Raw genomic sequence first — 23,614 nt, 5'->3', positions numbered from 1 at the left:
GTCTGACCTTCTTCTTCGTCCTCAGACTTGATGTGAATCTCAATTATCTGAGGGTCTTCGCCTGTGCCTTGCTCGACCTCTCTATTCCACTCTCTATCTTCTCTTATTCGCTCTCTTGTTCTGAGTGGGTCTCCAGGGAGATCGACAATGGGTATCCAATCCTCTGGCCAGATTCTCGGCAGCTCGTCATCAGCTACTTCTGGATCAGCATCCGTGGGATGTTCAGCAGTACTGGTACTTGGCCATGCGTCATCAGCTACCTCCAGGCCAACGTCTGTGGGACCCTCAGCTGGGCTGGTGCTCGGTCGTCTGTCGTCAGCTACTTCAGGACCAACGTCTGCAGACCCCTCAGCTGGACAACCTTCCGCTCCAGGCTCCTCGTCCGGTATCACCTTCTGGGTATGGCTGGCATGGATCCACTTGGGAACGCCGGCGCACTTCACAGCGGTCGTCGTTACCAGTATTACTTGCCGCTTTTTTCCCCACCTCGGTGCTAGGCAACTCGAACGAGTGTGCTTCTTTATTTTAACCCAGTCACCAGGAACCAATTTGTGAACTGGGGTTGTCGGGTTGGCGACGGCGTCTGCCCCAATCTGGCGAGAGATAGAATGCACTTGGTCACCCAGTTGCTTGCAGTATTCAAGTACCAAATCATCAGAAATGCTTAACAGTTTGTATCCTGGTACCCATGCTTGTCTCATCACTCTTCCCATCAAGATATCATGGGGGCTCAGACCTGTTCTCCGATCTGGAATGCTTCTGAGTCCCATCAGAACAAGAGGCAAGGCAACTATCCAGTTCATGCCAGTGGAATCACATATTTTTGCCAATCTATTCTTGATAGTGCCATTGATTTGCTCTACTACTCCAGAAGCTTCTGGATGATATGCACAATGCAGCTTTTGTGTGATCCCAAATGCTTGACAGAGTTGAGCCAGTATTTCATTCTGAAAATGTCCGCCTCTATCTGAGTCAATAAAGACTGGAACCCCGAACCTCGGTATCAGTTCTCTTAGCAACATTTTAGCTACTGATATGGCATCACATTGAGAGGTCGGGTAAGCCTCCACCCATTTTGAAAACAGGCAGACGATGACAAGGACATTCGTTTTCCCTCACAGCGAGGCATGGTAATTAAATCAATTTGTATTCTCACAAAGGGGCCTCCTGATCTCCCAATTTTCATCAGTTCAACTACTGTTCTCTTGCCAGCGTTGAACTGCTGACATGTCAAGCACCTCTGGCAAAGGGACTCTGCTACCTTCCTGAACTTCTTGTTATACCAAGTCTGTTGAAACACCAGAACAATGGCGTCCCTGCCAATGTGTGATCCTTCATGTATCAGTCTGGCCATTGGGGCAAGGAGTTGTCTGGGTAACACAGGCATACCATTCGGGCCCACAATGACTCCATCCTCACGTCTTGGTCTACAACCTTGTTCCTTCCACTTCTCTTTCTCCTCCCAAGGCGTCACATGCTGCCATTCTCTCACTTCATCCCCTTTAGGCACTTCTTCAAACATTCTAAGTTGGCAGCTCTTTCCAGCCCCACCCCGCCTGGGATTTATTCTCATCTGTTCCATAGCACAATGTTTTGCCACTCGATCAGCAAAATCATTTCCCAAAGATACAGGGTCAAGGCCCTTCTTATGAGCAACACATTTGACCACTGCCAATTCTTTCGGTAATTGGATTGCCTCTAAAAGGTCTTGGACAACTTTTCCATTTCGAATGGGGGTACCTGATGAAGTCAGGAATTCTCTTTGTAGCCATAACTGACCAAAGTCATGCACCACCCCATAACAGTACTGGCTATCAGTATACACTGTTATTCTTTTGTCTTTTCCCAATTTGCAAGCTCTTATCAGAGCGATCAATTCGGCTACTTGTGCAGACTTTACTCCAAATAAATAGGATGCTTCTTCAATTTTGTTCAACGTAACCACAGCATAGGCAGCACTTAGGCCCCCCAGTTCATGCCTCAGGCACGAACCATCCACAAACCATTCCTCATCATGCACAGGCAAAGGAGTTTCTTTAATGTCTGGGCGTGGCTTTGTACTGAACTCTGTCAGGTCAATGCAATCATGTTCATCATCTCCCTTATCTTCCATTATCATTGAGTCAGGGAGTAAAGTGTCAGGGTTTAAAATATTGCATCTGGTGATGACAATATTTGCAGCACCCATGAGAATCCTCTCATATTTAGTCAGTCGACTAGGGGTGAGATACTGAGTTTTTGTTCGGGTCAATAGAATCACAACTGCATGTGGAACATACACAGTTACAGGATGTCCCATGATAATGGACTCACTCTGTTCTAAACTGGTGCATGTTGCAGCTACTGCTTTCAGACATCCAGGTAATCCAGCAGCCACTGGATCCAAAGTGGCAGAAAAATATGCCACAGGCCTTCTGGTCAGTCCATGCTCCTGAGTCAGGACTGCCAATGCACAATTGTCACGAGTGTCACAGAATAGGCCAAACTCTTTGGAGTAGTCAGGCATCCCTAGAGCAGGGGCTGTACACAGACAATTACGCAACTTTGTGAAAGCTGTTAAGCTCTCGTCATTCCATTCCACAGGGTCCTTTGCTCCTTTCTTTGTCATTTGAATCAAAGGTTTTGCAAGGACTGCGAATCCCACAATCCATTGCCTGCAGTAACCTACAACTCCGAGGAACATTCTGATTTCTTTCTGAGTACGGGGTAACTGCATATTTTGAATTATTCTGACTCTCTATGAGGTAACTTTTCTGATGCCTTTTTCTATCTGGTGTCCCAGATATTTCACTGATTTCGAACAGAACTGTAATTTTTCAGGGGCCACTTTATGTCCCTTTTCACTCAGGTGATTCAACAGGGCAATGGTGTCAATCACGCAGTCCCTATGACTTTTGGACGCCACCAATAGGTCGTCAATGTATTGCACCAAAACAGACTTTCCAGGTAAGACTAAAGTTTCAAGATATTTTTTCAAGATCTGATTAAAGATAGAGGGGCTTTCTGTGTACCCCTGAGGGACCCTATTCCAAACATACACATGACCATTGAAGGCAAATGAGAAAATAAATTTGCTGTGTGGATGCAATGGAATCGAAAAGAATGCATGACATAGGTCTATCACTGTGAACCATTCAGCATCCCAGGGGATCTGATACAGAATCACTGCCGGGTTCGGGACAATGGGGCAGCAAGGAACCACTATCTTGTTTAACTTTCTTAGGTCCTGCACTACTCTGTATTTGCCGCTAGGCTTTTTGATGCCCAAAATGGGTGAGTTACACGGGCTACTCATCACTTCCTGTGTTATGTTTGCTTCTAGCAATTTCTGTATTTCAATGGCAACACCTGCTCTCACTTCTGCACTCATTCTGTAAGGCTTGGTATTGGGGTATACTGCATTCTCTCTCATGGCTATTTGTATGGGGTCTACGTTTTTCATTAATCCTACATCCTTTCCTGTAAAGTCCCCCACTTCTGGTTTCACTGTCTGTTGGAGTTCTTCAGGTAAGTCCTGTATAGTCATTCGTTTTATTTCTGAGTCAGGTCTAATTAACATTAGCTTGTAAATACCGTCTTCATCTGGGGTTTGAATTTCGACGCCCTTTGGTGTGCAAAAGATGGTGCAGTTCATTTTACACAGCAAATCTCGTCCCAGTAAGTTTACCGGACTGGTATCACAGACGACAAATCTGTGCATTTCTTTAAAATTTCCAATTGAGATCTCCATAGGCTTGGTAACAGGTGTACTAATCAGTTGATTAGATACTCCTACTACTTGGATTGCTTCTCCCGAGAGGGGTAGGTTTGGAACGTCCACTGTTCTCACAGTAGAACGGGTAGCACCAGTGTCCAACAGAAAGGTGACATCATTTCCATCAACCTTTCCTTCAATGTATGGTCCCGACTGGTCTACCGGCAAGGAGGCGCCAAGTACGCACTCCTCGTCCTCCCCTCTCAGGCCCCGTCAGTACTGGTCGTCACAGAAGAAAGTGTCATTCAGTAGATACTGCGAAGTTGCTGTATTTCTATTCTCATTGCCTCCCCAGATTTCTACGTCATCACCCTGTGGTGATTTTCCTTTAAAATTAGGTTTTGGCGCTCTGGGCACTTGGATCGTTTTTACCTGCTGCTGGGTTTTTCTTTGTTTTTCATTCTGCGTCTGTGGAATTAAATCAGGTGTTTGGGCATTATCAGTTTGTAAATAGGGACACTCGTCTCTCCAGTGTCCAATTTCCCCGCACTGATGGCAAGGAAATTTCTTTTTGGCTTCCTCTCTACTCATTTTCGCTCTTGGTTTTCCTCCACCCCCACCCCCAGGGCTTTGGTTCGGGGTAGTTTTGTTCATTTTGCTTAACTGCTTTTCCTGCTGTTCTGCGAGCTTTACTTGAGCCCACATCACCTTCTCCTTGAGAGCCTTTTTCTTTTCTGCCATCTCGTCCTCGCAGTACTTTGCGTACCGTAGGACCTCATCTATCTTCTTAGTATGCCAACAGATTTTATTATCTTTTATCCATTGATAAAATTTCGGGCCTTAAACCGTTTACAAACCTGTAAATGAAGTGTGTCATGTCCTTCATCTGGATGTTATCTATACCACTGTATGTTTTGAACACCTGCAACAGCCTTTCATAAAAGGAATGCACCGTCTCATCCCTTTCTTGTGTGGTTCTATCTATCTTGGTTCAATCAGTTTCCTTTGCGGGCACTTTTAGCTTCAGATGTTGAATTACCTGATCATATTTTCTCATCACTTCCTTCGATGGTTCCCCTGTTTTTTCATCTCTCGGGTATTCCTCACTAGGCCAGGCTATTGCTATCTTACACTCAGTCCACAGATCTACAGGGACCACTATGTCGAAGAACCCATCCAGGTCCTTCCATAGGCATTTCTGCACTTTTATGAATCTTTCTACCTGCCTGTACCAATCCACGGGCTTTTCCCGCAATTTCGGGAAATCATTAGTAAAGGATACAATATCCTGTCTGGACCATGGAACGTGCACATATTTTCCACCTGGCACTTCGCGCATGGGGTATAACTGTTCTGGCTTGTCAGCTTCTTTTAAAACAAATTCAGAAGTTACTTGCTTAGATCTGGCCTCATCCTTTTTCTTGGCCCATCTGGCTTTCCATCTTTCCACATCTCCCCATTTTTGTAATACTGTCAATAGTTCTTTGACCTGTGCTTTTTTTCCTGATACATTCAAGTTTTCCAAATCTTTGTCCGAGAAATCTGCTCTATATGGTTTCTGCAGAGGTTTCGATTTTGAAATATCTATTCCCATGCTAGCGGCAGTGTCTGTCAGTTTTTCATGAAGTACTCGAGTATTTCGGGTAAGACTCTTGCAGATAAACAGCATTTCGTCTTCGGAGTAGGTATTTAATCTGTCTAATCCTACGTTTCCTGCCATCAATTCCTCTATTTCTATTCTCAGCTTGTAGAGATCTAAAGGTTTCGTTGGGGAAGTTTGTTTTTCAAATTCTTGACTCCATCTTTCGATTTCTTCAGGAGTCACTAACGTGACGCTCTTAGTACCCGAAGTTGATTCCATTTGAATCTCCCTCGCATTAAAAGGATTATGTCTTTTCTGCATCCTTTTCCCGGTATTTCTAACGGGCAGATCTAACATCGAGACCTCCGACTCCCACTCACTTGTCTGGTCATCTACAATTAAGGGTTCTGGTTTGGTCGGTGCAATGACAGGAGTAATTACTGGAGTTTTCGGAGTCCCTTGACGGTCCCCATACAACGGAACCACTGGTCCTATCGTTACTGGGATCGTCAAGGCTTCAGGACTTGTATTTAGCTGCGACATTTTCTGTATTATCTCAGCTCTCTGCTTTGCTAGCGCTTCTCGCTCTTTCTCTTCTAATAACCTGTCCAAAGATTTGTCATGTAACAGCTGTGGGGTTAGAGTGGGAGCATAACTCGGGGCAGTGGGATGTGTCTCACTCGGTCCTTCACCATAATTTGGTTTCGGGAATAAACTTCCTGTGCCTAGAGACCTCGGCTCTTCCTCATACTGTGGCTGTAATAACGGCATTCCTGAACCTAAGGATCTCGCCTCACCTCCGTAGGGAGGACGAGAACAAAAATCTCCTTCACGTGAATATCCCGTCTCCCCACCAACGGGTCTTCTGGGGTAAATACTTCTTGTTTCTACGGGTCCTAGACTCTCAGGATAAGAAGGAATTAGATAACCCCCTCCTACACTTGCGGACCTGACCTCTTCCTTTGGTAGAGGTCTCCGGGGAATATCCCCTGCACTTGAAGGTCTGTGTCCTTCATTATAAGGAGGCGGACTTCTCATACACATGTCATCTAACAATTCATCATCCGACTCTCCGATGGGCCCCCAGTGTTTGGATTTCTCTGTCCTTTTCTCCCCCCTAGGAGGATCATCTGCTGGCACCATGGGAAATAGTCCCTCAACAATCATACTCTGCCTCCACTGTTTCATCCTTTGGGCTCAGGCTTCTTGCTTCAGTTTTGGATAAAATTTTGTCAATCCTTTATCCATTCGGGGCTTGTCCCTCTCAAAAGCCTCAATCTCCCATTCCTCTAGGGCTTCGTATTGCGTTAACCTAGGTCTGGGATGTAAGTCATTCATTCGGGTTCTCAAATTAAATAGAATCCTACTGTTAAAGGTACCCTCTAACGGAAAAGCCAATACTCCGTCATCTTTCGTGTATTCCGCCCAATTTTCCAACCATACACAGGTATTGTACCCTTTATCGAACATCATGAAAGATGCGGGAGTATTCGGTGGTGGAATGACAACACCTTCTCTAGTTTTAATCGACTTATCTTTCTTTTTTTTTTATTTATTTATTTTTTTAATTTTTCCCAAAACCTTTATTGCACTTTGCACATTACACAGCGGAATGCCTACAACCCTGCGGGCCGGCCGCCATTGTAAGATCGTTACTCACAGCATACAGCAGTAGAATGCGTATTTAAGCAAAGATCATAATAGTATTTATCAAAACATGCTGCGGAAGAAAAGTGCAGTACTAGCAAATAAAACATTCGGAAAATGCGGTTTTGATGATATTTTTCGCTTTTTCTGTTTAAAACAACAAACTAGTAACATTAACCTGTTAGGAATGACAGTACGGTCTGCTACAAAACAATACAGTGCAAGCTATGAGCGTCGTTTCGGAGGACAGTAAGTTGAACCACATTTCCTAGTGCCCAAATTTGGCCATCATTCAATACATTATCCCGCACTGCCTGACCCAACATGGCATACCCTGCCGGAAACCCACCCATGCCTCCAACCCCCCACTCCCTCCATTCTCAGTCCTCATCACTTCCGTCGTCGGAATCGTCCTGGTCGTCCTCGGGCAAGGGCTCACAAATATCTCCCCTAAATACATTCCATTTTAACCAAATCTTGTTCCATTTCCCCGGGCAGGCTCGGCTGGAATATATTGCCCTCTCGGTCAACATTACTTTGTCCATGGTCCGGCACCACTGGGACCTAGTCGGCATGTCTGCTGCCCCCCATCGCCGTGCTATGTCGCGTTTCGCCACCATGACCCCTGCTGTGAACCAGAGTTGTTCATACCTGGACAGGTCAGTAGGTTCCCATATATTCAGTAAGCACCTCCGCGGGTCAGGCAGTAGGGATTGATCCAGTGTTTGTGAGAGTGTGCGGTGTATTTGTCTCCAGTACTCCTGGATTTTGGGACAGTCCCATATGGTGTGGAAGAATGTGCCCTCCTCTCCGCATCCGCGCAAACAGTAAGGATGGGGCGCACGCTGTATGCGGTGCAGCACCGTCCTCGTGTAGTAAACCCTGTGGAGGATCTTAAATTGTATTAGTCTCATGCGTGCAGAGATGCCCACTACCCTAGGTGATTCAAGTGCCGCGTTCCATTCGTGTTCATCCATATCGTGAATGTCCCCCTCCCATTTCTCCTTCAGGTGGAGTGTCGGATCTGGGGTATTATTAAGCAATTTACGATATGTGAGGGACGTCGCTTTCTCTAGCATGTAGTCAGTAAGGAGGCGGTCTTCCAGAGGAGAAGACTCCGGTAGAGGTGTGCCGGGTGGTAGGACTGTGAGCAGTGCATGGCGGATTTGGATGTATCTGTACAGTTCCCTGTCACTGAAATCATACAGCTCTTTTAGTCGGGCAAAGGGAAGTACCTCCTCCCTCTCCCACAGATCCCCTACCGTGGAGACGCCAATCGTGTCCCATTGTTCGAACCCCTTGGTGTTTCTGAGATTGCCCAATGCTCGAGAGTCCCACAGCGGGGTCATCTTGGTTATCTTCCCCTTCCAACCCAGGGCCGCCGTTGCCGTGTGCCATATTTGAACTGTTAGTTTCGTGGGACCTAGTAGCGTCCGCATCTTGCGGCTATCGTACAATGGACCTAACAAACTATTTATGCCCAGTTGTGTCCTATCCGAATGAAATGCTGGGTCAGTATGTGGCGCATGGATCCACTGATTAATTGGCTTGAGGTGTGCCGCCCAGTAGTACAATTTCAGATTCGGTAGTGCGAGACCCCCGCTATACCAGTCTCTGTGTAGCTTGGATTGTGCCACTCGTGCCGGGAGGTTACCCCATAGAAGGTTGGAGACCAGAGCCGCCACTTTCTGGAAGAACTTAGGTGGCACAGGATATGGTGAGTTCTCAAGGACATATAAAAACCGCGGTAATGCCATCATCTTATAAAGTGCCGCCCGGCCCAAGAGCGTCAACGGTAGGCCCGACCAAAATTCTACATCTCGTTTAAGCCGGACCAGGTGTGGATTCAGGTTCTTATCCATGAATTCTGCCGGGTCCCTAGTGGCATGTATTCCTAGGTATTTAAAGGACGTACCCGCCCGCTTCAGTGGGCACGCACTGTCTAGATTCGGGGCTGGACCTTGCAGAACGTACACTTCCGACTTGGCCCAGTTCAGAGTATAGCCTGAGACACTACCGTGTGTGTCGCAGATGCGCAATAACGCTGGTATGCCTTCATCGGGGTCGGTTAGGTATACTAACATGTCATCGGCGTATAATGACAGCCGATCTTCCCAACCCCCAGGCCATGTTATGCCTTTAACTAGGGGTGAAGCTCGTATGAGGGTTGCAAGGGGTTCCAGAGAGATGGCAAACAGCAAGGGCGACAGAGGGCACCCCTGCCGCGTGCCCCTGCCCAACGGGAATGCATGCGAAATATGGCCATTAGCTACCACGTGTGCCATTGGGTCCGTGTACAGCAGCTTGACCCATGCAAGAAAACGAGGGCCAAAGCCCATATGCGTCAGCGTCTCAAACAAGTATTCCCACTCCACCAGGTCGAATGCCATTTTGGCGTCAAGCGTTAGAATCACCGCTGGCGAGTTAATGGCGTCTGTCCTGGCCAGTACCCCATGCAGTCGTCGCAGGTTCAACGCCGTGTTTCTGTGCGGCATAAACCCGGACTGATCCGGATGTATGATCGATGACAGATGGGGCAGAATCCTTTGAGCTAGGAGCTTAGCCAGGATTTTCACTTCCGCGTTTAGTAGGGAAATGGGTCGATAGGAGGAACATTCCTCCGGTGGCTTACCCGGCTTGGGAATTGTCACAATAGTCGCCACTCGTTGGTCCAGCGGAAGGGAGCCCTTCTCGAGACTGTCTCTGAACATCCCCAACAAATGTACACTGAGGGTCTCCGGCATCGCCTGGTACCATTCTATGGGTATGCCATTCGGTCCCATCGCCTTGCCTGGGTTCAGTGCCCGAATGGCCAGTTGGATTTCCTCCACAGTGATATCTGCCTCCAAGTCACTTGATGCCTCTGGTGACAGTGTTTGGACCTCAATCGGAGCCAAGAGAGCTCTTGCGGTTTCAGATGTGACTATCTGTTCCGGGGCGTACACTTGTTGGAAATGGGCCGCTAGTATCTCCGTGATGCGCCTAGGATCTGAATGTGGCACCCCATGCATGTCTGTGAGCCGTTGTATCCCCCTGTATTTGGTCTCACGCTTATCCAGCCATGCTAGCATTTTCCCTGCTTTGTCCCCCACATCATAAATTCTATTTTGAGTATCTGTTATGTATCCTTTAACGACCACGCGTAGATGATCGTTATATAACTGCTGTTGGAGAGTGAGTGCGTGTAGGGTGGAGGGAGAGGGGTGTAGTTCATGAGCCGTGGTCCGTTCTCTCAGTGCCACCTCTAAAGCGGTCAGTGCCTGGGATTGTTGCCTCTTGTACCCGGTTATAGTGCTAACTGCTTGCCCTCTCAGGACCGTCTTATAGGCTTCCCATATTGTCGCTGAGGAGCGTACTGAGTGTACATTTTCAAGAAAGTAATGTTTCGTGGCACGTTTAAGGGCCTTGCGGACCTGTGGAACTTTAAAGTAGGATGCATGAATGGGGTAGATGCGTTTGCGTGCTCTCGTGTGCATGGTGAGGTTCAGTGTGAGGGGCGAGTGGTCTGAAATGCCCCGAGGGTGTATCACTAGGTTGTCTACGTGGTGAAGGCCACTACCCATCGACAGAAAGTAGTCGATGCGGGATAGGCTTCCATGCACTGCGGAGAGAAAGGTGTATTGATTTGCGCCCGGGTGCAAGTGTCTCCAGATGTCAGTCATTCCCATGGCCGTTGCAAACCGCCGCAGGTACGTGTCCCCCCCTGCCAGGGCCGGTGAGGGGTGCCTATCCAGTTGCGTGTCCATGACTGCGTTGAAGTCTCCCCCCAGGATAACCTCACCCTCCGGGAGAGTCAGAAGGAAGTCCCCTAGTCTCGGGAGGTGTACTGAGTGCAATGCCGGAGGAATATATACTGACACAAGATTGAAAAGTGACCCCTCCCATTGCCCATGCACAGCCGCGAAGCAGCCTTGGTCATCTGTTTGGGACGATAGAGGCATGAATTGTGAGTTCTTTTTTATTAGAATGCCGGACCCCCTGGAACCGGACGTGAAGTCAGAATGAGCCCACATTTTGTAACCCCGTCTATCCAGAGCTTTTGCAGCCCCCCCTACCAGGTGAGTTTCCTGCAGCAAAGCCACGGTAGGCCGCAGTCGCTTAATAGCAGCCAATACTAACCCCCGCTTAACCTTGTCCCCCAAACCCCGTACATTCCAGGACAACAAGGACAGAGTTGGGCACTGTGTATCGGTGGATTCCGTTCCCCTTAGTGGTGCTATGTTGTTAGCCATTGGGGACTATGAGGTATGAGACGGAGCACTCAGGAGGTACCAGTGGTCCAGTAGCTGCGCCACCGCACAGGGAAGAGCCTAAAGACGCCTCGGGGGCCCCTGTCTGCGTGTAATGAGCCCCATAACGGTGGAAACATCGTGCATACCTATACGGGTACAGTCTCAGCAGGAATAGTACAAAGCAATTTCTCCCCTCCGTTCTCGTGCCTAACTGGGGCAAGCGGACCGACACGTCCCCTGAGTGGCATGGTGTAGTACTTGGCCGTACATATGTGTTCCTAACAAACAAGTTCGTAACCGTTAAAAAACAACCCGTCCCCCTTAAGAATAACATAACTGTAACTCTTTCCCCCCTCCCTGCTCCCCTGCTCCCCGGACAAACCCCCGCCCGGGACCCCAACTTCGCAGAGTGCTTTAGTCCCTCCCCAACCACCTTACTTTCTCGTGGGGTCGATGAGTTCCTTACAGGCACCTGCTGTGCCCACCCTACTCAGCTGTTTCGGTACCCAGGTCCATAACATTTCCGCTCGTCTTGTTCCGCTACAGAGAGTCATTAAACCGGGGCCTGCTGCCCCGAGTCGAAGAGGTTCTGCGACGCCTCAAAATCAGTTCCATCCGTGCCGTCTTGGCGCGGCGAGGGAGTCATCTGTACATTCCGCTGGCTGCCGCTTCGGTGTTCGGGCTGTTCCCTGCTTGTGCGACGTTGTCGTCCAGACCGTCGCCAACCGTCGAGCCAGTCCCGGGCCACTTCCGGATTGTCGAAAAACCAAGTCTTACCCTCGGCGACCACCCTCAGTTTGGCCGGGAATAACATGGAGTATGGAAGGTCCCTGTCCCTCAGCGTTTTCTTAACCTCCGTGAACGATTTGCGACGTCTGGCCACCTCCGCCGTGTAGTCCGGGAAGAAGGCCAAGGTAGCGTTTTGTATCTTGACAGGGGGGGAGACTCTCGCAGCCTGCAGGATGGCGTCCCTGTCCCTGAAATTGAAGAGTCTCGCCAGCACAGGCCTTGGAGCAGCACCAGTTTTGGGCGGTCCGCCCGGGACCCTGTGTGCCCTCTCCACAGAGAAGAAGTGGGAGAGCCCCTTTGGCTGTAGTTTGGTCTTGATGAGATCTTCAACGTAGAGGTCCATGGCTCCCTTACCCTCCGTCTCCGGAAGGCCAAGGATTCGCACATTATTTCTTCGCGAGCGTCCTTCTTGGTCGTCCAGCTTGTCCTGCAGCAGCCTGGTGACCTTCTCCATCCGTTCCATGGCCGTTTGGAGCTCCGATGTATCCTCCACCAGGGACTTCGTCACCACCTCGACCTGGGACACTCTTTCTGACATTTTTTGAAAGTCCGCTCGCAGCAGTGTGACTTCAGTCGAGATAGAGCCAACCGTGGTTTTGACATCCGACAGCGTTCTCATGATGTCCTCCAACGTTACCTTTGCGGTTTCTTCCACCTCCTGAGATGTCCCGGCGGAGGTCCGTCCGCCGGGTTGAGATCTGGCATGTTGGCTGTAGGCAAACTTGTCTAGCTTGGCCTGCGTTGAGCCACTCCTGTTCGTTTTCCCCGTCATGTCGGGAGGTCCTCAAGACGCGGTCTCGAACCTCCCGTGCCTGGACGACGGAGGAGGCTGCGTCCGGAGTTGGGTGCCACGGAGCAAAGTGTGGTCGCGCGGATGGAGGAGCCCCTCCGTCCGAGTCTCACTGCGAGCAGCCCCTTTGTCGCTCCGTTGCAGCTTGATGACAATATCTTTCGGGTTGCCGCCGGATGCCTGTGTACTGTTGCGCCACCACACTCCCTCCGTCTCCGGAGCGTGCAATGTCCGGTCCGAACACCAAGATGCCCGCTGGCGTGACCCCCCGGCTCTAGTGTGTCGCTACGTGTTACTTACTGGACGCTTGTTGCCTGACTGTTCAAGGATTCAGCAGGGTGCCAGTAGTGCCAATTCTTAGTCCCGGGCGCTACAGAGGCCTTATAATGCACGTGGCAAGAGCACCGTTATATTTTTCATTGTTCATATAGCATTAAAGTTTTCAAAGTGCGTTTTCCTTTTTAATGTTGTGCATTTAGCTTTGCGGTTTAGGCCTGTTGTACTGGTTGGGAGGAACTGCAGACCCCCTTCGCTCTTGTCATTAGTGTCCTTTTTGCGGAGAAAAGTCGTGGCTCTCCAGGTCGCCTTCTGGCTCTCCGGCTTTGCCGATACCCCCGACTCCGCAGCTCTGAGCAGTGCTGATCGGCCGTTCCAGCTTGCCCCCCTGAGTATGCGCTGGATAGTCCCCCAGGGGCACTCGCCGCTTACCTCCGCAGGTTGGACCCCAGTCCTCGGTGTCCGACAATCTCAGGGGGGGGCCCGGCGACTGCACTGTCCGGTTCCGAGTATTTTATTCCTCAGCCGCTCTGCGTCGCCCCAAGGTGTCCGTTGCAGTCCGCTGAGGCGCTTCCTCTCGCCCGCCTCCGAGAGGCTGCACCCCCTCCTCTCAAACGGGGCACTCACCGGCAGGCTCAGTGTCTGCTGCGTCCCAGGGCCGCAGCGCCTGGTTCCGACCGCCCGGATGATGTCTGGTGTCTGGTGCGGGTGGGTCTGAGGCACCGGCTGGGCACCGGGGGTCGTCCCCACCAGTATGCCGGCTTGGTCTCACTTCCGCCGGGGCCGGAGGCTTACTTTAGTCCGGTGCCGCCTTCCCCAGTGCAGGCCAAACCGCGTCGGACGATGCCGGTGTAGATTGCAGCCGCCGTTCGTCCCCAAAAGCGGATCAGGATCTACCGCTTCGGACCCAGTCCCCGTCGCAGCCGCTTCAGGTGGGTTGTTGACCGGATTTGTGTGTCGGATCGATGGTAGGCCACAGTGCCCTCAGGAGCTCCTACGTTATGCTGCCGCCATGCTTGGCTGCTAGCCACGCCCCCCCGACTTATCTTTCTTGAAATAATTCTTTACTTTATTTACAAGGGACAACTTTCGTTTGTTCCCGTACATAATGTCGTGCTTTATGCCTTTAAACTGATCTCTCTGAAATCCTAAATCTCTCGGATCGGGTCTAGTATGCGGTCTGTACGAGTGCCACATACGATTCCTACGCTTAACTTTGTTTACAAAATTACTTCCAATCAGAATGCGTCTTGTAATTCCGTGCGACCAATGAGGTGCACGAGTTCAAATAATTTGACCAATGGGTGCGCGGCCCCTTCGTGAGACAGTTCTCACGCTCCGGCGCTCACCCCTCCTTTACAATTCCAGCTCCGCTACCAGCCCGCTGCGTCCACCAATCCCAGCGCGGCACGGAGTGACGTCAGAGCGGCTTCGCGACTGACTCCCTCCTTCACAAGGTAACAGAAACTTTCTTACTTTCTAAAGTGCTTAGTGCTTGGTTATTTTACAACAAATACACATTCGCCACCGTGCTCAAGTGTCTAGACAGAAAGAAATTTTTCACTGCAAGTAAACTACTTCCATTTACTTTTCACTCACTACGGATAGGTCTTCTCTGCCTACCCTTCACTCTAGCATCGGTGAACCTGTTACTCCCCCAGACTCATCCACTTTACCGGGATATATCTGAGACTAAGGTTTCCCCAGCGAGCCCCTTTGCTTTCACCCAAGCTCCGATGAACTTGCTAGTCTTCCGATGTGACCCTAAATAGGTTTACGCCACAATGGGAATTTTGCCAATGAACCTCGTTACTAACATTTATTCAAACATGCATTCGGAAAAAAAAACCCTAGTTAGTGCTTCCAGTTCTGCCTAACCTGCACCAACCTTCCTTAGAGCAGGTGACCTCAACACGAATGGATTCTATTCACCATTCGCTATTCAATTCCCCGGGGATTCCCAACAAAACATTTAACAATTACGAACGAATGGGTTAATACATATATCAGTACAATAAAAAAAACAATTTAAAACATTTCATAATTTTTCAAAGCAAACATTTCAAGTGATTGATCAGATCTCCTGAAGTGCCTACTCTTGTAGCAGCCTTAATACTAGCAGCTTCCGACTTAGCTAGACTAACAACTAATCCTACGTAACCTTTAACTATTCCCTAACCATAACTCTGCTACCAGAAAATTACTGCTAGAGATCGCGGGTCACCCGACCAATAATTTCGCCACTTCCGGCTTCGGGCCCATATATTTCAAATCACCAGATACATTGATCAGATGACCTCACAATCTACTACCAATAATTGTGGGATTCCTTTCGATTATTTCTAGTATACCCGACTTACCATCCACCGTTACGGGTACCTATGACCACCATGGATCAGGGAGCTAGCTGTAAAGGAAAGGCAGCAAAATATACTATTCAACATGTGACTTTAATTCTCATGAAATGACCACGGACAACTGGAGGGTTTGAAAAGTTTATCTAAAATTCATTAGAGTACAAAATTCAACTTATAGCGAGAAGGCAGTCAAATTAGCAAGATAACAAAATCATGTATCCATATAGAAAATAAACATTTGATTTTCAAGAAAGGTGCGACTGGGAACCTGCTAAACTAGTAAACTAATCATGCAAAAATGGACATGGTTGATGAAGCAAAACTAGGACAAATATCATTTACGCTATGGAAGGGGAAAATTTAGAAATCTAATAACAAGTTCTGTTGAGGGTAAGAAATAGGATATTTTATAACTTCAGAAAAATCTCTTCATTCAGTTTAGAGAGAGGAAATTATGGACCACATCAACAGATCACAAACTGCAATGGAGAAAAATAACCTTTAAAAGGAAGGGTAACATAGGAACACGCTATGAAATTCAAATGCAAATAATTTCATCAGAGACAATGGTTGCGGAAAAAGCATGGAGAATTATCGTATGCAAAGGAAATGTCTTTATTGAAGCAAAGACAGAAAAATAGAAAGGTGCGATTTCAAGAGATTCAGAGCAATATTTACCTAGACTGGTGTGAAAACCAAACCCTGGCCACGGGTCAGTTAAGGACAGGAAACCCTCAAGGAAGGATACCCCTCAATGGACAGCAGGTGCAGACTGGACACCCAGGACAGGACAGGAAACCCTCAGATTAGGATCAGGACAGGACCACCAGGTCACGACCAGCACCCGCAGTTCGGAAGCAACGCCTGCGCTCCACCCTCTCTGCAGCTATCAGTCAGGACCCCGATTGGGTCAGCGAACTCCCCAGCAAAGTGCTCCGCCAGCACTTTAAGGTTTAGTAAAACCTTAGTCTATGGTCAATTTCGGACAGAGTGCTCCGCAGTGCTCTCTATCTTCAGTCACCTATAGAGTGCGTTGGGTCAGTGACAGGTCAGCTATTCAGACAAGTCGGACAATTTCCCTAGGTGAACCCAGGGTAGATATACTCTTTTGGGACAGCGTACCACCCCCCAAATGTTGCAAAGTGTCAGAATCCCCAATTTGGATTGGTCCTAAGGTAGGATTTGGTTAACACACCAATCAGAACAGACTATTCTAAGGCCTATTTTACATTCTAAGGTGCCGCCTAGCAAGATTGAGGTTCCCACGAGAAGTCGCAGGGGATACAATGGAAAGAAATACAATGTGTTACAATATGGTACAATCTAGATGCTCTTGCTGGGTGAAGGTGCATGTTCCCATGCAGGCTCTGGCAGCAACCTTCTTTGGCTTGGTTTCAATGCCACCGTGCCACGACTGATTCTGCGCAGTGGTGCCCTCCAAGATGGACTCCCCAGCCCCATCACCCCTCAGTGCCGAGGATACATGAAAAGTAAGCGAAAACAAATTAGCACATAGAAATAAATGAATGTATTACATGTTGTGACTTTGTACTTCAGATTTATCATCAAAAAAAATATACTATGCCATTAGACATTAGTAATATATACACTGACACGAGAGCAACTGCACGAGCATCACCACGTTATCACGAAAGCTATGTATTACGCATGCGCCCCCCTTTCCCTCCAGAACTACCTCTACGTAGAGTCACGTGAGTGTGACTAACGCATGCGCAAAAGCGAACTTAAAAGCGGCAGCCATATTATGGACACAGGTTATTTGTATTAGTAAAACACATAGGCAAGCTTCGCTACCATACAGGCATATCCAAAATAAAGAGATTAGTAATAACGTACGTTTGTTATGAGGTTATGAAAAATCGAGGTTCATGAATCGAGCAAGTCGCGATGCGAAATCTTGCTCTATCAGCATCTTCTTACCATTGCACATAATCGCCTACCGTCTGGATGCCGTGCTGTTCCCAACATTTCCAGGCCCCATCCAAACTAAGGTTCGGAAAGAAACCTGATTTCCATAAAGGTGAGTGTCTATTAATTCTGGGAATCTGTAGGTATTTCTGAATTGTTTTCCATAGGTCCCAAGCTCCCAGTATGGTCTTAAGCCTAGTTTTCTTAAAAAATCTGCGACCATTTTTTCTCAATAAGGCACCCACGGCTTCCTGCCCCATAAGAAGCTCATATATTGGGGGGAGAATATATAGATTAGAAGTTGGATCCCTAATATGGCTCTCCCTACCACCAGCTTTGAATAAAATAGACATCTGGGTTATTAAGCATGCCCAGTGGTAGAATCTTATATTTGGGGCACCCAGACCTCCCAGTTCCTGGGGAAGAGACATATATTTGGCTGCTCTTCTAATCTTGCCATATCGCCACAGAAAACTGTTAAAAATGGATTCAGTTTTTTTTAACATTTGTTCCTCGATTAAGAAAGGTATAGACCTATATAGGTACAGAAGCTTGGGCAACATTGTCATTTTCAGAACATTTGTTCTGCCAATAATAGATAGATGAAGTGCGTCCATACGTTTTAAGTCTGTTTCTATTTTTTTGAGGAGTGGATTGAAGTTATCCCGTATAATTAACCCAGTCTCTGCTCTAATAGTAACCCCCAAATATATAGCAGAGTCAACATACCGTTCATCCATTTTTATTATGTTCTTTGAGCAGATCACCTGAGTTTTTTCCTCGTTTAGCCTATACCCAGAACAATATCCAAATTGTTTGGTAATCTCTACTAATGTTCGCAAAGTCTCTACCGGATCAGGTGTTAAAACCGCTAGGTCGTCAGCATATGCTAGAATTTTGCTCTCGAACCCATTGGTTATTACTGGTTTAATGCTGTTACTAACCAATATCTGCCTGATCAACGGATCAATATACAGGGCAAATAGAATTGGTGAACAGGGACACCCCTGGCGGGTGCCCCTTTCTATCCTAATCCCAGTCGAACTCAGACCCATCATCTGTATGCAAGCCATCGGGTCGCGATACATGGCCCTAATAGCTATCAATATTTTTGGACCAAAGCCTCTCCCCTGTAGTACATCCCAGAGATACTGCCATCTAACACGGTCGAATGCCTTCTCGGCATCAAGGAGGATCATGGCGATCCCCTCCCCCCCAGCATGGGCCTCAAATATGAATATAGCTCTTCTCACATGGTCCGTTGTGCCACGACCAGGGATGAACCCATGCTGCCAGGGGGAGACAAGGCCACCAATGACCCTCCCCAACCTTGTGGCTATGATTTTTGCGTATAGTTTGTTGTCGGAATTTATAAGAGAGATTGGTCTATAAGAACCAGTACTTTCTTTTGGCTTTCCTTTTTTATGGAATACCACTATGTTGGTATCTCTCCACGTTTCTGGTATTATACCAGTGCATATAATTCCATTAAAAAGATCTAGCAGATATGGCGTAATTTCAATCTTCAAGCATTTATAGATCTCCAAGGGTATACTGTCAGAGCCAGCAGCTTTACCTGCGGCTAGCTGAGATAGTGCTTCCAGTATTTCTTCTATAGTTATATCGAACTCGAGGCTTGCCATTTCATCTCGATTTAGCTTGGGGCCCAGGTCTGGGTAGTATCTGCATGCGGTATCCGGGGATGTATCTCCTGCTTCTTCCCTATACAAATTTTCATAACATTTTTCAAATATAGATACAATATCTTGGGGTTCAGTATAGTCTCGTCCCTCATCATGTATGCATGTTACGGCATTTTTAACACTATCTTGCCTGATTCTTAAAGATAGTGCCCTCCCGGCCTGCTCACCTGTCTCATACATTTTCTTCCTATAGGTCCAATAATCTATAGATGCCTTATCGGCCAGTTGGTTCTGTATCTCGGCTTTAATCAGACAGATTTTAGTTTGACTTTGAGTACTCTCCTTCCCCAAAGTAAGTTTCAAACAATGCTGTTCCTCTGCCTTAACCAAGTCACCCAGGAGTCTATTCTTGTCATCTTGTTGTTTTTTCCTTAGCTGAGCTGTGTAACTAATTACTTCCCCTCTTAATGTTGCTTTAAACGAATCCCAGACCGAGTTTCTCGAGGCACTGTATTGGTTTGCGTCGAAAAACTCGCATGTCCAGTTTCGCATATATTCTATAAATGCAGCATCGGCTAGTAGTTTACGATTAAATGTCCAAGATCTTCTTTTCCTAATTGGACCTAGACCATTGTGGCTAATCATTAACGGATTGTGATCCGATAGGACTTTAGGGAGTTTTTTAATGTTAACTTTCCCAATCTCTCCTGAGGAGATTAAAGCATAATCTAATTTGCAATATTTTTGATGGGGGCAGGAGAAATACGTGAAGCCTGGATCATCAGGATGTTTTGAGCTCCATATATCGACTAAGCCATGTGATGCCATCAAGGAGAGGAGTGCCCTTGAGACTCTTGGTTTCCTACCATTATAGGGGACATTGCTAGATAAGTCCATCGAAATATTGAAGTCACCACATACCAGGATTGGTGCGGGCCAGCTTGACAGTTCAATTTCCAATACTTCAAACACTGTAGGGTCATCATGGTTTGATCCATAAATTCCACAGACCGTTAACCCACATCCTAATTCTGCTATAGCCCATCTCCCTGCCGGGTCTGATTTAGCTCGTTTGGCCCCCCCCAGAGTTAATTTTCCCAAGATTACCACACCTCTTATTGTTGAGGTCTGAGAGGAACATGAAAGCATCTCGAAACCCCCAAATTTTAACAATTTTCTTTTTGCCCATGAGAGATGCGTTTCCTGCATACATAGGATATCGATGGGTTCAGATTTAACAAACTCTGTGAGTCTGGCTCTTTTTCGCCAGTCATTCAACCCCCCTATATTAATCGTGTAGGTAGTAAGACTAAGGATTAACGTTTTTTATGCAACTCACACTTTTTGAATCCGGGGTTTGGTTACTAACAATAGCCATTCTATACAGGTAAAGCCATACATGTCTAATTTCTATAGCGTCAATTCTCAATTTTTTCTTTTTCTCCTTGCTTTCCCCCCCCCCCTCCCTCCACCTCCCTTGTGCCCTTGACCCTCCCTTGGGTCACCCTCCCCCCCTTCCAACCCACCCTTTCCCTCTGGAAGCGCTCAGACCGAGGTCTGTGCTTTTGATGGATGGATGCAGCAGTGTGGTGTGTGGGTGCACTTGTAAATCACCAAAATCATACTTTTGAACAAAACATATCCTACCCCTAGATACCCCCTCCTAGCTCCCTATCCCCTTGAAAAAAGGGGGGATTAAACACAACACCCTATGAAAAGCATTGAAATTTGATTGTTTCTCCAGCCGTACATCTTTATCTAAACCCATTTAGTACCATTTCCCCCTGTTAGCAGGTTATAGTGAGTCCAGAAACTCCTTAGCTTTTACCTCAGATGAAAAAAATTGAGTTTTACCCTCTCTCACAACTTTAAGTTGTGCTGGGTTTACCAGATACACCTGCATATGTTTATCCTGGAGAGGTTTGATCAGTTGTCGGAGTCTCCAGCGCCTCTCGACCGTTGCGTGGCAAAAATCTGGTCTTACAAAGAAAGATATGCCCTCGCCTGTTCTTTTGGCGTCAGGTCTGGCTTTATCAGATATGATCTGTCTGAGGATAAAGTTTCCTAAGAATATAAGGACTGCCCTTGGTCTATCAGAAGTAGTCCCAGCACGGATTTTAAATGGAGTACGGTGGGCTCTCTGGATTTCAGATGACCAATTCCAGTCTGCTAATTCAGGGAATGCACTCTTAAATAGGGTAATGATGAAAGCCCTCATGTCCGACCCCTCGATCCCTTCTGGGACCCCGAGGACGCGCAGGTTGTTGCGTCTTAATCTGTTCTCCATATCCTCCAGCTTCCACTGGATATCAACAACCTGCGCCGCCTGAGAGTCAACCTTAAGTGATGCAGAAGCAGCCTCCGACTCAGTCGCGACAATCCGCTCTTCTAGATTCGTGACCCTATCCCCCACATTAGCATGAGCTTTTGACAGTTTCCTAACAACAGTTTGTAACTTACGCATCGCTGATTGCGACTTCCTCGTGTCCTGTCTAGCTTCTTCTCTGTGCGTAAGCATCGTCTGGTAGATAACGTCCAAAAGGGGGGGATGAGGGGCCTCGGTCTCCTGGATTCCCTGTAGTGATGTAGTAGAAGAGTGATCCCAGCTCAAATCCTTATGTGCTTGAGTATGAGACTTAGCGTTACCAGCTGACCTTTTTGCCGTACTAGGGGGGGTTAGGTCCGGGTCGCTATCTGTCTCTATATTACTTTCCTCTTGAGAAGAGTTCCTTTCGTCATCGGACCACTCTGCCTCTTCGGTCACCGAATAGAAGCATTCGCTGCTATCCTTCTCCTTCTCCTGCTCGCTCTCCACTCCTTCTGCCAAGATCACTACAGCCGGGGGGGAGACATAGTACACTATCCTTTTTCCTGCAGTCGGGTTCTTTTAATGTATCTTTCAGTGTGTCCTGAGTGGCAGCGGCATCCCTGAGTTCGGCAGCCGTCGAATCCTCTATATACGGGGGTATAGCTGGAGCACCGATATTTGCACCCACATGTATGTCTTCCCCGATTGCTAACCCATCACTTAGTTGGCGCTCCTGATCGAGTATCTCTGCGTGCGCTGGTCCGGGGATTAGCTGAATTACTCCTTCTCCCTCTCCCTCTCCCCTTGTATCGGCTGAAACTGCATTAATTTCTGTTGCAGATTCTATTGTAGATGTTTGTATTACGCTCGTAGTGGCCACTATTGGAACAGCATTAATATCTAAATCAGACTCAGGTATCCCTTCCTTAGCTGATATGAGAGGGGTTGTGTTCGCTATATTTTTCGAGTTTTGGCCGCTGCGAGCAAAAAGCTCGAGGATTGAGGTAGTCTGCTTCGACCTCAACCTCGGCACTGTTTGGTTATCAGCTTTGAGCTGTTCGTAGTCCTCTGGCCGCTCTGGTATTGCTCCAGCCTCCGGCGCCGCTTCCTTTGTTCGCGCTGAGTTTGCAGACTCAGCTGCTGCCATGTGAGAGGCAGCCCGCAGAGCCAGATCCTTTTTCTTTGCGGCCGCCACTGCCTTGGTTGTTATACCGGGAGCTACCTTCGGGGCCATCCTCGAATTTGCGTACCCTCGAAGCCGCCCACACCAACAGGTATCGCTCCAGAGCCTCACCCTCCGCCAGATCTCGGGTGCTGCCAGAAGTCGGGAGATACGCCCGGTGATCCGCTCGCGCCGTGACCAAGAAGCGAGTGCCGCTGTAAACAGCCAGAGCAGCACACCTGCGGCCGCGGCCTCTGCGCTTGCTTTCAGCTGTTGGTTCTTCCGGGCTGCTACGGGGCTCGCTCTCACTCGGCCAAACACACCGCCGTGCATCAGGAGACGAGTCAGAAACTGCAGGCTCTACCACGGTATGTAAGCAGTCATTAGTTTCACTGCCATTAGTTTCACTGCCATTTCACTGCCGTATGGTAAAAGTTCAGGGGGGTCCAGGAGTATATTGCACCACCACCACACTTCACTGCTCCGCGGCTCCTCTCACTCAGCTGCCATCTTGCTTCCTTCTGCGCTTACCCCCCAATTGAGTGTCATCCCTAACGGATTGAAATAAAGCAGTTGACGTTTTCTTGTTGGGCCAGCTCATCTTCTAGACTGGATATCCGAGCTTCTGCCTCGTTAAATCTTGATACAAAGTTCGCCTGAAATTTAGTCGTTCGTCGGACAGAGTATTGCAATTTCCGACAGAGATTTTGCACTCTCTGACTCTCCTCCCTTTTTTCTGCACAGTGGGACATGATCGATTGGTAAATTAATGACAAAGATATGTCTTCCCCAACATTTTGTGTGAGGTCGGCCATTTGCGATGCCTTTACCATATCCCCCCACTGCTGTTTAGTTCCAGCTTTTTCCGAACCGTGTGAGGACTGCCTTCTATAAGATCACCTGATTCTTCTAGAAACTGGCTGCTGTGTTCACTACCATCAGCTAGACTCATCTGAGTAGTATATTGTAACACCAAATCCTCACAAGAAGAGGTCGATTGATCAGAGAGAGAGTAGAAATCCCCTGATTCTGCCTCAGGACCGAGTGATTGATCCTCAATTTGTATATCAGATGAGACATTAAGGGGTAATTTATTAGCCCCCAATACCCCTTTATCAATACCAACATAGGTGTTATAGCTTTCCAAATCCGGCATATTAATATCCAGAGTAATATCATGAGTAGGCGGTAAGGTGGCTAAAGAA

The sequence above is a fragment of the Lissotriton helveticus genome, chromosome 1_1, assembly GCF_964261635.1.
Source record: "Lissotriton helveticus chromosome 1_1, aLisHel1.1, whole genome shotgun sequence".
In the NCBI taxonomy this organism is placed as follows: Eukaryota; Metazoa; Chordata; class Amphibia; order Caudata; family Salamandridae; genus Lissotriton; species Lissotriton helveticus.
Note: the sequence above shows the minus strand (reverse complement) of the source record.